The sequence below is a fragment of the Syngnathus scovelli genome, unplaced genomic scaffold, assembly GCF_024217435.2.
Source record: "Syngnathus scovelli strain Florida unplaced genomic scaffold, RoL_Ssco_1.2 HiC_scaffold_32, whole genome shotgun sequence".
NCBI classification, from domain to species: domain Eukaryota; kingdom Metazoa; phylum Chordata; class Actinopteri; order Syngnathiformes; family Syngnathidae; genus Syngnathus; species Syngnathus scovelli.
Genome location: NW_026061412.1, coordinates 700,911 through 714,166, shown reverse-complemented (window position 1 = coordinate 714,166; position 13,256 = coordinate 700,911). Strand labels below are relative to the sequence as shown.

The 13,256-nt window shown below is 48.1% G+C and overlaps 1 long non-coding RNA gene across 1 annotated transcript; it reads left to right on the top strand.

The window, feature by feature from the left end:
- Positions 1-254: 254 nt before the first annotated feature.
- On the top strand, positions 255-6,142 carry LOC125966138 (uncharacterized). The gene is made up of 6 exons (XR_011086404.1): positions 255-375; positions 553-599; positions 723-800; positions 2,661-2,749; positions 5,775-5,804; positions 5,995-6,142. It is a non-coding gene; the product is annotated as an uncharacterized lncRNA (long non-coding RNA).
- Positions 6,143-13,256: the final 7,114 nt, after the last annotated feature.

Below are 13,256 nucleotides of genomic sequence, written 5' to 3'. Positions count from 1 at the left end.
TTGGTGTGTGCGCCATTATGTCAATGCATAACAACTGTAAGTCTACTAAACAAAACAGCGGTTGCTATATGACGTCTGCCACGTCGTGGTCACGTGACGCGGACGTGACGTCGACGCCTACTTTACATCCCACCGATCACAGGACCCCTCGGCTGCATAACCGTGCCCCCTTCCCAACCAATCGGATTTGCTATACGCGAAAACGACGCCAATGGAAAGAGCTTCCGCCCAAATTTAAATCCGTGGGCGTGGCTCGCAGCAGGAAGTAGGAAAACGGCGGCGATGTTGACAAAGACACAGCGGATGGTAACATACGACTAACAAGAGAAATATTTTTATTTTCTGCTTGCAACTGGACCGTCCAGAGCGTACACGGTAAGTACAACTCATCGTTTTTAAAAAGAAGTACTTTTGTTGCCCTGAAAAGCGAGTGAGCGTGGCGTTTGTGGGGGACGTCGAATTTCGACGATTCTTTCTGGTCAACGGTTGTAAATGATTGTGTTGATTAAAAAAGAAAACTTGATGTAACTCTACTTTTAACTGCCGTTTCAGATAGATTTGGAATTGCATCACATCCAATTTTGCCTAGAGCGTACACGGTAAGTAACACTCATTGTGTTTAAGGAGATTTACGTTTGTAATAGCAGAAGTGTAGGCGCGTTGCGTTGTACGTGTGAAAATTGGTCGAGGCGAAATGTTAATGTTTAATTTCATTCCTTTAGGTTCCACGGTGTTTGTTGGCTGCAAGTTTTCCACTGCAAGAAGAGGCTCGTATCATTGACCAGGAGCGAGCTACAATGGTGAGTAGCCATAACATTTATGTTAAACACTTCCTATTTCATGTCTAACAGTACTTGATTTAACAAATAACCATAAATAAATACAGTGTGGGCACTGAAGTTAACATATGTGATTATACTGCCTAATCTGTCACCGAGTAGATTGTTGCAAAGTAATATAAGATCCAAAGTTGTAATTCAGAATAGTTTTCAAAAGAAGGCCATTAGAATTATATACAAGTCTGATTACCCTGAACAAGCTATTAATTAAATCACAAATTCTTCAATTCAAAGATTTGGTAGATTATCAGACAAATAATGTCTAACAGTAATTGATTTAACACATCACGATAAGTAGATTGAGTGTGGGCACTCTCAAGTTAACATATGTGATTATACTGCCTAATCTGTTACAGAGTATGTTGTTGCCAAGTAATGTAGAATAGATCCAAAGTAGTAATCCAGAATAGTTTTGAAGAGGCCATTAGAATGATAAACAAATCTGATTACCTTGAACATAATAACAAGCTAAGTGTTTAATATGTCCTATGAAGTCAAAATTGGGCACCATCATGTGGTGAAATTTGGAATTGCATCACATCCAATTTTGCCTGGGAACAAACAGATTACATAAATCTTAGTTTTGAATAAACCACTCCTTCTCAAACAAGTAAACTCTGCCCATTTTGCGCAGTAGATGTTCTGTTAATATCTAGTATTTATACAAAGTCATAATTTAAATTGCTTTCAACCTTCATTCATCGGTTCAACCAACATTACTCGCTCTTATTACCAACTTGTATTGATTTAACTAAGCGTTTAATACTTCCTATCAGGTCTCAAGGCAAGATTTGGCAAAATACAGTTTCAGCAAATCCAATTTTGCCAGGGAACAAAAATAGATTAAATAAACTAAATAAGTCTTCTTCCCAATAAATAAATCAGAAAAGTCTGTCTTGTAACCAGTCCTCTTCAAACAAGTAAAATCTGCCCATTTTGTGCCGTAGATTTTGTGTCCATGCCTAGTATTTAAACAAAATCATAATTTAAACGACTTCTTGCCTTCATTCACTTTGGAAATTTGGAATTGCAGCAAATCGAATTTTGCCAGGGAACAAAAATAGATCAATTAAACTAAGTCTTCTTCCCATTAAATAAATTAAAAAAGTCTGTCTTGTAACCAGTCCTTTTCAAACAAGTAAAGTCTGCCCATTTTGTGCCGTTGATTTTGTGTTAATGCCTAGTATTTATACAAAATCATAATTTAAAGGACTTCATTCCTTCATTCACTTTGGAAATTTGGAATTGCAGCACATCAAATTTTGCCTGGGAAGAAAAGTAGATTAAATAAATTTAATAAGTCTTACTACTTCCCATTAAATAAATTAAATACGTCTTACTTGTTCCCACTCCTTTTCAAAACAGTAGTTTAAAACGAGGGCCCTTCACTCAACCTTTAACCCTATTTATTCACCTTCTAGGCTAAGTGTTAAAGGCTAAGTGTTAAAGGCTAAGTGTTAAAGGCTAAGTGTTAAAGGCTAAGTGTTAAAGGCTAAGTGTTAGAGGCTAAGTGCCAGAGGCTAGGCGCCAGAGGCGAGTTTTTGTGGGCTGAAGTTTTAGTGGGGTTAGTGTGAATACAATCCAAAAGAATACAACAGAATACAATACAATAGAATATAATACATAGATTAAATTCAATAGCTCTTACTACTTCCCATTAAATAAATTAAATACGTCTTACTTGTTCCCAATCCTTTTCAAAAAAGTAGTTTAAAACGAGGGCCCTTCACTCAACCTTTAACCTCAACCCCGCACGTCACATTGTGTTGTATCTGTGAATGTTGGTTGTGGCCAAATGATAGTTTTCTTTCATTCGTTTAGGTTCCACGGTGTTTGTTGGCTATGTTTTCCACTGTCAGAAGGATGAAAATACAAAGTACAACGCTTGGACGTGGGCGAAGACGTCACCGGTGAGTCCTTCCTTCCTATTTATTTACCTTCTAGATGCTAGAGGCTAAGTGTTAGAGGCTAAGTGTTAGAGGCTAAGTGTTAAAGGCAACACAATACGAACAACACAACACAATACGAACAACTCAACACAATATGAACAACACAATATGAACAACACAACACAATACGAACAACACAACACAATACGAACAACACAACACAATACGAACAACACAACACATTACGAACAACACAACACAATACGAACAACACAACGATACTGCACTGAACAACACGATACCGCACTGAGAAACACGATACCGCACTGAACAACACGATACCGCACTGAACAACACCATGCCGCACTGAACACCATGCCACACTGAACAACACCATCCCGCACTGAACAACACCATGCCGCACTAAACAACACCATGCCGCACTGAACAACACCATGCCTCACTGAACGACACCATGCCGCACTGAAAGACACCATGCCTCACTGAACGACACCATGCCGCACTGAAAGACACCATGCCGCACTGAACGACACCATGCCGCACTGAACGACACCATGCCGCACTGAAAGACACCATCCCGCACTGAACAACACCATCCTGCACTGAACAACACCATCCTGCACTGAACAACACCATCCCGCACTGAACAACACCATGCCGCACTGAACAACATTATGCCGCACTGAACAACATTATGCCTCACTGAACATTATGCCGCACTGAACAACACCATGCCGCACTGAACAACACCATGCCGCACTGAACAACACCATGCCGCACTGAACAACACCATGCCGCACTGAACAACACCATGCCGCACTGAACAACACCATGCCGCACTGAACAACACCATGCCGCACTGAACAACATTATGCCGCACTGAACAACACCATGCCGCACTGAACAACACCATCCTGCACTGAACAACACCATTCCGCATTGAACACCATGCCGCACTGAACAACACCATCCCGCACTGAACAACACCATCCCGCACTGAACAACATTATGCCGCACTGAACAACATTATGCCGCACTGAACAACACCATGCCGCACTGAACAACACCATGCCGCACTGAACAAAACCATGCCGCACTGAACAACATTATAACGCACTGAACAACACCATCCCGCACTGAACAACACCATGCCGCACTAAACAACATTATGCCGCACTGAACAACATTATGCCGAAATGAACAACACCATGCCGCACTGAACAACACCATGCCGCACTGAACAACATTATGGCGCACTGAACAACATTATGCCGCACTGAACAACACCATGCCGCACTGAACAACACCATGCCGCACTGAACAACACCATGCCGCACTGAACAACACCATCCCGCACTGAACAACACCATGCCGCACTGAGCAACACCATGCCGCACTGAACAACACCATCCCGCACTGAACAACACCATGCCGCACTGAACAACACCATTCCGCACTGAACAACACCATGCCGCACTGAACAACATTACGCTGCACTGAACAACACCATGCCGCACTGAACAACACCATGCCGCACTGAACAACACCATGCCGCATTGAACAACACCATGCCGCATTGAACAACACCATGCCGCACTGAACAACACCATCCTGCACTGAACAACACCATGCCGCATTGAACAACACCATCCTGCACTGAACAACACCATGCCGCACTGAACAACACCATCCTGCACTGAACAACACCATCCCGCACTGAACAACACCATGCCGCATTGAACAACACCATCCTGCACTGAACAACACCATCCTGCACTGAACAACACCATGCCGCACTGAACAACACCATGCCGCACTGAACAACACCATGCCGCACTGAACAACACCATGCCGCACTGAACAACACCATGCCGCACTGAACAACATTATGCCGCACTGAACAACATTATGTCGCACTGAACAACACCATGCCGCACTGAACAACACCATGCTGCACTGAACAACACCATGCCGCACTGAAAAACACCATGCCGCACTGAACAACACCATCCCGCACTGAACAACACCATGCCGCATTGAACAACACCATGCCGCACTGAACAACACCATGCTGCACTGAACAACACCATGCTGCACTGAACAACACGATCCTGCATTGAACAACACCATGCCGCACTGAACAACACCATCCTGCACTGAACAACACCATCCTGCACTGAACAACACCACCCCGTACTGAACAACACGATCCCGCATTGAACAACACCATCCCACACTGAACAACACCATGCCGCACTGAACAACACCATTCCGCACTGAACAACACCATGCCGCACTGAACAACACCATGCCGCACTGAACAACACCATGCCGCACTGAACAACACCATGCCGCATTGAACAACACCATGCCGCATTGAACAACACCATGCCGCACTGAACAACACCATCCTGCACTGAACAACACCATCCCGCACTGAACAACACCATGCCGCATTGAACAACACCATGCCGCACTGAACAACACCATCCTGCACTGAACAACACCATCCCGCACTGAACAACACCATGCCGCACTGAACAACATTATGGCTTACTGAACAACATTATGCCGCACTGAACAACACCATGCCGCACTGAACAACACCATGCCGCACTGAACAACACCATGCCGCACTGAACAACATTATGCCGCACTGAACAACATTATGCCGCACTGAACAACACCATGCCGCACTGAACAACACCATGCCGCACTGAACAACACCATGCCGCACTGAACAACACGACGTCGCACTGAACAACACGACGCCGCACAGAACAACACGACGCCGCACAGAATAACACAATACCGCACAGAACAACACAATACCGCACAAACAGTTTTAGATAATATTACGTCGCAGTCATGTGACGCGGACATGACGTCAATATGCGGAACTCACGGCAAAATTATAATCCGTGGGCGTGGCTTGCAACAGGAAGTAGGAAAGCGGCAATTCTGGCAAACAAGACACAGCGGTTAGTAACACGATGACTTACAAGGCAAATATTTTTGTTTTCAGCTTGCAACTTGACCGTCTAGAGCGTACAAGGTAATTACAACTGGTTTTTTTTAGCCCTGAAAAGCGAGGGAGTGTGGCGTTTGGGAGGAATGTCGAACTCGGCGTCTGCTTCCAGCCACAGACGCCAAATTTCGACGATTATTTCGACTGGTCAACGGTTGTAAATTATTGCGTTGACTAAAAACTTTATTTAACTCTACTCTTAACTTTGCCGTTTCAGATATGCGGGTATTACACCGCGGAAATGACGTCAATAGGCTGAACTCTCGCCAAAATTCAAATCTGTGGACGCAATGGCCTTGAGCGAGACACCGGATACAAACACGACGATTATCAACAGAAATATCTTTATTTTCTGCTTGCAAGTGGACCGTCTAGAGCGTACACGGTAAGTACAACTCATTGTGTTTAAAAAGATTTACGTTTGTGTAGTTTGCGTTGCGTTGTATCTGTGAATGTTGGTTTAGGCTAAATGTTAATGTTTAATTTCATTCCTTTAGGTTCCACGGTGTTTGTTGGCTGTATGTTTTCCACTGCAAGAAGAGGCTCGTATCATTGACCAGCAGGAGCTACAATGGTGAGTACCCCTTTCGTCTTCCATTTATGTTAAACACTTCCTATTTCATGTCTAACAGTACTCGATTTAACAAATAACCATAAATAAATACAGTGTGGGCAGTCACGTTAACATATGTGATTATCCTGCCTAATATGTTTATCACAAATATGTCACTAATCACTAATATGTTTATTTGTTTATCACAACACCTTTGGACCTTCAGCAATCGATTATTTCCCTTCATCTACATAGAGACAGAACGATGGTGTCTTAAACATCTCATTCATTTCACCAAATAACTTCACGCAGGTGGATAACGGCCGTCTCGGTCACGCTATGTTGCGTGATGCAGTTTTGAAGAACCAAATGCATTTATTCAATGAATAAGTCAAGCTAGTTCTATGTTTATGATGTTGTAAGTTACGGTACCGATTGAAGTTGAGTTCGAAGCCAGTGGAAAACAGCGCTGCGTTTGTGCTCTCCAGGTACAAATGTTGTGATCTCTGACTGACGACCGGGCGAGACTCGAGTAAGAGATGTCCAAACGAGCTCCGGCAGGGCGGGCCAAGGCGGAGCGAACGGACGCCCTTCAGGCCGCCAATGACGAGCTGAGAACCAAACTGATGGACGTCCAGTTAGAACTTCAGCAGGAGAAGAACAAGGTGAAAACCTCAACAGACAGACACTGCCTGCCTCCCTGCCTGCCTCCCTGCCTGCCTCCCTGCCTGCCTCCCTCCCTCCCAGTTTTCCCGATGTAGATTAGACATGCGTGTGCCATGACTGTGTCAGCCTACATCAACAAATGCACCGAGGACGTCAGCACCACTAAGAATATCATCACCCGGGGCAACCAACGACCCTGGATGACTGAGGAGGTACGTCAAACGCTACGAGCGCGGAACTCTGCCTTCAAGTCTGGCGACAAGGAGACACTGAGGACAGCGAGAGCCAACTTGAACCGTGCCATCAGAATAGCGAAGCGAGACCGCAGTCGAAAATTTCAGGATCGTTTCCACGACGTCAAAAACATCAGGAGTATGTGGCAAGGCATACGGGCGATTACAGACGACAACTCACCCTCCCCCCCCCCCGGTGGGTGTAGTTGATGCTGACTTTCTAAATGGTCTAAATAACTTCTTTGGGAGGTTCGAGGCACTAAACGGCACTCCAGCAGTTAAAACTGTCCCCCATCAGGAAGAGGAGGTACTCTGCCTTGACTCCGCCGATGTGTTGAAGACCCTGAGGAGAGTCAACCCCTGTAAGGCCCCTGGCCCGGACAACATTCCTGGGCGTGTGTTCAGGGAATGTGCAAGTCATCTGGCTGGGGTCATCACAGACATTTTTAACACCTCGCTGGGCCAAGCCACAGTGCCGGCATGCTTTAAGACTGCCTCCATCATTCCGGTGCCGAAGAAACCTCAAATCACCTCATTTAATGATTACCGGCCTGTTGCACTGACTCCGGTTATGATGAAGTGCTTCGAAAGGCTGCTTAAAGGTCACATCGTTTCCAGACTCCCCCTATTATTTGACCCGTTCCAGTTTGCCGACCGGCAAAACCGCTCCACTCAGGAAGCCATCTCCTCCGTTCTTCACCTGAGCCTGGCTCACCTGGAGGAGAAGAACACGCATGTGCGGAGGCTGTTCCTGGACTTCAGCTCAGCGTTTAACACCATCATCCCACAGCATCTGGTAGGAAAATTGGAACACCTGGGCTTCAACACCCCCCTTCGCAACTGGCTGCTAGACTTCCTCACCAACAGACCTCAGTCAGTCCGGGTCGGACAGAACACCTCTGATGTCATCACCCTCAGCACAGGCTCCCTTCAGGGCTGCGTCCTGAGCCCCCTGCTGTGCACCCTGATGACACACGACTGCGTCCTCAGGTTCACCACCAATCACATCGTGAAGTCAGCAGACGACACAACGGTGGTGGGGCTCATCAGAGACAACAACGACCTGGACTACAGAGAGGAGGTGGAGCAGCTGGTGGGCTGGTGCAGAGAAAACAGCCTGATCCTGAATGAGGAGAAGATGAAGGAGATCATCGCCGACTTCAGGAAAAAACAGCCTCACCACGCTCCACTGATCATCAACAGCTCAGCTGCGGAGGTGGTCAGCAGCACCAAATTCCTGGGGGTCCACATCACAGAAGACCTCACCTGGACTATGAACACTACGGCACTGGTCAAGAGGGCACAGAAGCGCTTGTACTTCCTGCGGAGGATGAGGAGAGCCCACCTGCCCCCACCCATCATGAGGACGTTCTACAGGAGCACCATAGAGAGCATTCTGACAAGCTGTCTCTCTGTGTGGTGTGGAGGCTGCACCGCCTCCGATTGGAAGAACGTGAGGAGAGTGGTGAGGACAGCAGAGAGGATCATAGGGGCTCCTCTTCCCTCCATTCAGGACATTTCATCTCAGCGCTGCATGTCCCGTGCCCGTAACATCATCAATGACCCATCACACCCCCACCATGGACTGTTCTCCCTGCTGCCCTCTGGGAAGAGGTTTGCAGCATCCGCTGCAGGTCCACCAGGTTCTGCAACAGCTTTTTCCCTGCTGTCATCAGACTGTTGAACACTAGAACTGTTGAGCTCTAAACTGAACTCTGCATCACACATTCACAGAACTGTACTTTATGACACTACGGACCTCTATCTTGCACTATCTCGCACTACCAACTTTACTGAACTTGTATAAACCCTTTAAATAGAAGTTTAATACATGGTTTAGCATTCCTCTGCACTCTTGAATACTGTTTTGCCTACTTGCACTATTGCATAATTATCACTGCTGCACTTTATACTTATTTTTAATATATATATATATATATATATATATTATATGTATATATATATATTTTCATAGGATATGTTACTTCTATTCAACTGCAATATCACTACTTTGTTGTAAGACGTATGCAACGGAATTTCGTTTTGTATGCACCATGTGCAGACAAGATGACAATAAAGTTTGTCTAAGTCTAAGTCTAAGTCATGTCAGGTCAGCTGTCTGGAGAGAGAGAGAAGTCAGGACCTGCGGGCGGAGCACCACCGTGCCACCGCCGCCATGACGGAACTCAAAAGCAAACTCCATGAGGAGAAGCAGAAAGAGTTAGCCATTACCAGGGAGACATTACTGCGGCAGCATGAAATGGAGCTGATGAGAGTGATCAAAATCAAAGATGGAGAGATCCAGCGACTGAATGCCTTGGTCCTCAGCCTGAGGGACGGCTCCATGGACAAGGTGATCCGCTCTATCCGTGTCTGACTATCCGCACGCCACGTCGGGCTTCGATGCGGCCGCTACCGTATTGTGTAGCTTGTCCCCAGTAAGCGTCGCGGCGCTCCGTTGCGGTCTCAACGGCCCGGTGTGGCGCAATGTCTGCTCAGGTGAGGAGGGGGGGCGCTTTGCTGGCGGAGGTGGAGGAGACGCGGCGGTGTCGGGAGACGCGGCGGTGTCGGGAGACCGAGCGGTGTCGCCTCCACCAGGAGCGCGGAAGAAGCCCTGGCAGCGGCCCAGCAGGCCTGGCAGTCCCGAGCGGCCGAGCTCCGATCGGCTCATCACCAGCATCGGGAGGAGCTGAGCCGAACCAAGAGAGACTGCGAGAGGGAGATCCGCCGACTGGTAGGACTGATCAGATGCGCGGTGCGTGGCTATGTTCCCAATTTCGTTGTATACCTGCAGTGCAATGACACCTAAGGCATTCTATTCTATTCTATTTCACAAGAAGAAAATGTCCGGTTGCTCGCTTCGCTTTTGTCACAGCAAAGGTGTTCTAGTCGATTCAAGAAAAAAATTGGCCGGTTGCTCTCTTTGTTTTTGTCACAATTCTGGCAAATGAGTTTGCCCGCCTGCCTGAGCGCTCCCCGTTTGTACATCCAGACGGATGAGATCAAGCTGAAAGACAGAGCGGTTAGTGTTTTGGATGAAGCCCTGGGGCCGGCCACGTCCACCGCCTTCAGCTGCAGACTCAGGCTGCCGAGCAGCAGATCGCTGCCCTGAGGGATTCCCAAAGGGCGGGCCTAAACTACCCTGGAAGTGGGGTCAACGCCGCTACTAGCAATCCTCTTCATTGCGTAAGCCACCTCATCACACACTTGCAGTACGCATGACTTAGTTCGTTGCTGGAGGAAGGTAGCACAAAAACAGTTTTGAACTTTGAACGAGTGCTTGTGTGTGTGTGTTGCGGGGCGTTTTCAGTCTCAGGAGGATCGGGACACGCGACGGTTTCATCTGAAAATCGCTGAGCTCAGCGCAGTCATCAGGAAACTGGAGGATCGAAACGCCCTGCTTTCTGAAGAGCGCAATGAACTGGTAATTTATTGACGGCACGCTTGAAGGTTTGCGCTACGTTTGATGCGCGCCATCCAGCGAGGCACCCATTGCGCTTGCTTATTAGTTGAGCGGCGCGGCGAGTCGGTTGCCTGGTAGATGTCTTTTATTGGGAGCCAAAGCCACGATTCCGTTCAAACCGATGCAAAAGGAATGGATACGTTCTGGCCCGCGTGTTGTGCGTCTTTCACATCCCGCACTTCATGCTTGCAGCTAAAGCGACTGAGAGAAACAGAAAGCCAGTTTCTGCCACTCCTGTACAAAAACAAACGCCTGAGCAGGAAGAATGAAGAACTCTCGCTGGTGCTGTGTCGCCTTGAAAACAAAGTGCGCTTTGTCACCCAGGAGAACGAGGAGATGGCAAGCTTGGTAAGTCGACGCGGACAACGGCGGCGTGCCAACAGAGTCCACTGCATTTGTGTTCCACAGAGAAGGCCTAGTTCGCTCAATGACCTGGACCGCGGTTGCGGCCAGCAGGACGGTGAAATGGAGTTCCTTCAAGTTGTGGAGCAGCGGCACATCATCGACGACTTGTCCAAGGTCTTCAGGCAGGCGACTCGGTGCACGTACGGCAGCGCCGCGCTCGCTCGCTGTCGCCAGGAAACCTTTTCCGTCCAAAGCTTGGCCGGCGGCCGCCATCCAAAAAATTGGCCCCTTAAATTCCGACCTTTCAAGCAGGAGCATTGTGCGCACGCGTTTGAACACGCTTTAGACTTGTTTTGCCGTTTTCAGCAGCTCAAAGCTCCCGTTTTGTCAGCGCCTTTGCCACTCGCTGTGCGCTGAAAACGACGGACTTGCCCGGCTGCTCAGCCCGTCAACCATGAGCCGCGAGCGCGACGTCATTGTCCGTAGGCAGCTAGTGGCAAAATGCACCCTGTTAGAGTTGCGCTCGCTCCAACTTATTTTGCAAGAACCACACGGGAGACAAGTAAGTTCTTTTGGACACCTGCAGGTGGAGAGTCCATCCGTTGTACGAATGAAGTCTGACTCTCGGCTCCTGCACGAGCATTTTAATTAAGAGAAACAGGGTGGGTGTAAGAGTGGATTGAATAGAGGAAGCCCTTGACCTCTAGTCAAAACATAGCAAGGGGTGTTTTACGACTTTGTGTAGGAAGGGATAAGCGATAGGGATAAATAAGGGATAAATAATATTATTTATTACAGGTCGCAGTCAAAGTCAAAGCAACACAATGATACGATAAAGATAATCTGGAAAACCCTGACACACCCTGTAGTTGTCACTTTTGGAAAAGACGAGCGTCCCTCCAATCATCGCCGGTGACGTGTTTTTCAGGCTCTGGAGACAGGAGCTCATGTCAGAAATGTCATTGTGAGTCGCGTTTGTTTCTGCGCCGGAGACGTTCGTTCCCTTTGCATCCAAAGAATCTCAAAGGCGGATTATTTGTGTCGACAGGAGAGAGATTTGCTGCTACGATACCGACGTCGAGAATCTCTGAGGAGGAACAAAGCGTGAGGTCCTGCAAGGTGAGTCTGTTTGTTTGCGGCTGCTTGGTGTTGCGCAAGATGAAATGGCCTTTTTCTCGCTATCGTTCCTCTCGTCGATTCATCGTGAGGTGTCGCTTCAGTTTGTTCAGAGAGATGTTTGCTTCCGCGCCCGCAGGTCATCGAAACATTTTACGGCTACGACGAAGACGTGTTGGTGGACCCGGACGGATCGTCCTTGTCTTTTCACACCGACAGAACCCCCGACACGGAACCCGAAGAGGTAGCCCGCCATTTCTGCCAGCGTATTGGCACCAAACATTCCTCTTCAGCCTGGAATCGGACTCGTCTTTGCGTCGCGGGTGCTTTGTCGCCGGTCTGACTGATTCTGGTACTAGTGCTGTGTTGCATTGGTGTGTGCATGAAGAGGCGGAGCTTCGCTACCGCCAGCTGACGCAAGAATATCAAGCGCTGCAACGAGCCTACGCTCTGCTAGCCCAGACCAGCGAAGGGGACTACGACGCCGAGAAGGAGATCAAGGTGGCGCCCCTTCCCGCAACCCCCGGCCGGGTCGCAGCCTCCCCGTTCTCACCCAGCCTCGGGTGTTCTCTGGTCTGAAAGGAGGAGGAGGAGCCTCCCTCCTCCTCCTTTCAGACCAGAGAAAAGCTGATGGTAGAAATGGGTCACTATCAAAGCAGAGTAGCAGATCTGGAGTCAGCGCTGAAGCAACAAGGACAGGTAAGCTCATCAATGAGCACACCTTTTTCTCAGACAAAATAGCTACATTCTTCAGTCACTCATCCGTCTGGCATTACTGGACCAACCCCCCCCCCCCCCCCCGAACGTGGCTGGGAAAATGCGGAGAAAAGCAAATGCCATTTTCCAGTCAACCAAAGAATTTGTGGATGAAAATGACACAACATTCCAAAGCTGTCCACGCGTTTGTCTCTTCTAGAATGTCAAGTGGGTGGAGGAGAAGCAGCTGCTGCGTCAGAGCAATCAGCAGTTGGCCGAAAAGGTGACGGAAAGAAAGGCGCTGGGCGGAGTCGCCTGGCGTCACACCTGTCGGGAAGCCCCGCAGATGAGGTCTGACTGTCTTTTCAGGTCAGGCGGATGGAGGCGGAAGAAGCGCGTCTGAAAGA